Raw genomic sequence first — 1,531 nt, forward strand, 5'->3', positions numbered from 1 at the left:
GGCGTCCGGCTCCCCGTGCCGGGAGGCGGCCGTCGTTCCTGCAGCCCTGTCGTGACACAGCTCTGGAGGACACCGGCAGCAGGACCGTGGGCTGTTTTTTTTTGGAAAATGCAGCTTTGTGATGTTTATGCTCCTTATTTAAGAAGCAGCTTCCAAGTACTGGGAAGAGGAGACGGACCGAGTGAAGCAGCTTCCCCCAAGGGCACCGCGACGTCCCTCGCATCCCGATGTCCCCATCAGCCTTTGGCTGGCACGGTCCTTCCCATTAACTCATCCTGGCCGGAGCCAGCCGGGCAGCTGCTGATAAACAGCGTCAGGAAAGCCCCCAGATGGGTATTTTTGGGGAATATTCACCCTGACACAGCCTCCTGTCCCAGCAGTGGGGAGAGGATCTCCGGAAAGAGCGGCAGAGCGCAGCATCGTTTGCTTTTGGGGACAAACCCGTGCGTGCGTTCGCACCCGCCCGTGTTTTATCTCGGCCCCGGGTTCAAACGCCACCACGTTCAGGCAGTGATCTCAACCCTGGCTGCCTGCTTGCGAGGAAGTTGGTAGGAAAAAGGTGAATTTTGGGCTTGAATCCCAGCCTGTAGCCGGCCAAGGATGCCGCCGCCCGTCCGGCGGAAGCGCCTCTGCTCTAAATCTGCCGTTAGACCTATCGGCATATGTTAATTGCAGCTGAAAAGAGATTACTCAGCCTGCCGTCTCTGCGCCCGCGCCGGCTTTTCAGCGTGAAAATAATCACGCGGCGGAGCTTGAAGGGAAATAAAACACTTGTGAAGTGTAGCTGGGGTTGTTGGAGAAGCAATTAGACGACAGCAGAAGCGTAGAGCGATAAAACAGCAATGAAAACCGATAGGCTTAAAAACTTCCTACCCCTCAGCCCCCCTCCCCGTTACGGTTTATGTTGAGCTGTATTTGGGAGCTCGTCGGCGCTACCCTGCGGTTCCTACGGCTTTTATAATTGGGAATTGCTCCTCGAGAGAGGGAGGGGACCGCTCTCCGCGAGCGGCGCCGGATGATTTTTCAACTTTATGTATAATCTCTCCCTTTCTGTAATCGCAGTAATTAACCAGTGAGCGCGTGCCGATAGTACCTTCGCTGATGGATGCCGCTGAAGGCTACGGTCTTCCAGCCTGCTTTATTTATCACTGCCTTTTGTGGGGTGGTTTTGGGGGGAGGGGAGAGGGGGGGGTTGGCAGGAGAATTTGCATCCGCTCTGTAGATTTGCTCCCGGATTTTTGCTTTCATCAGGTTTAAGCTCGGAGAGATGTTTGAAAGGGGCAAACTTGACTCTTTCAGCCCCAAAAAACCAAGGGAGGAAAAGGGACCTTGGTGAGGTGGGTAGGAAGGTGTGATTTGGAGAAGCCCGGGTTTCCCTCGGCGATGTTTTGATGCTTGTTTTATCGCTGACACCGACTCAAGCTGGCCGGCGCTGCTTGGTTTACATTTTTGTCCTGTTTTCTGCGCTAGGTTAGCTGAAATAGCTGAAATAGTTGGCCGGTGGCTGGAGTGATGGAGGGGGGCTGTTTTT

General features: G+C 54.5%; 1 protein-coding gene across 1 annotated transcript in view; it reads left to right on the top strand.

Moving 5' to 3' along the window:
• Positions 1-1,531, top strand: part of SP1 (Sp1 transcription factor) — a gene marked incomplete at both ends in the record, with an annotated part of 13,303 nt that overhangs the window by 10,857 nt on the left and 915 nt on the right. The gene's annotated exons all lie outside the window — the stretch shown is intronic.

Source organism: Phaethon lepturus, unplaced genomic scaffold (assembly GCF_000687285.1).
Source record: "Phaethon lepturus isolate BGI_N335 unplaced genomic scaffold, ASM68728v1 scaffold23484, whole genome shotgun sequence".
In the NCBI taxonomy this organism is placed as follows: domain Eukaryota; kingdom Metazoa; phylum Chordata; class Aves; order Phaethontiformes; family Phaethontidae; genus Phaethon; species Phaethon lepturus.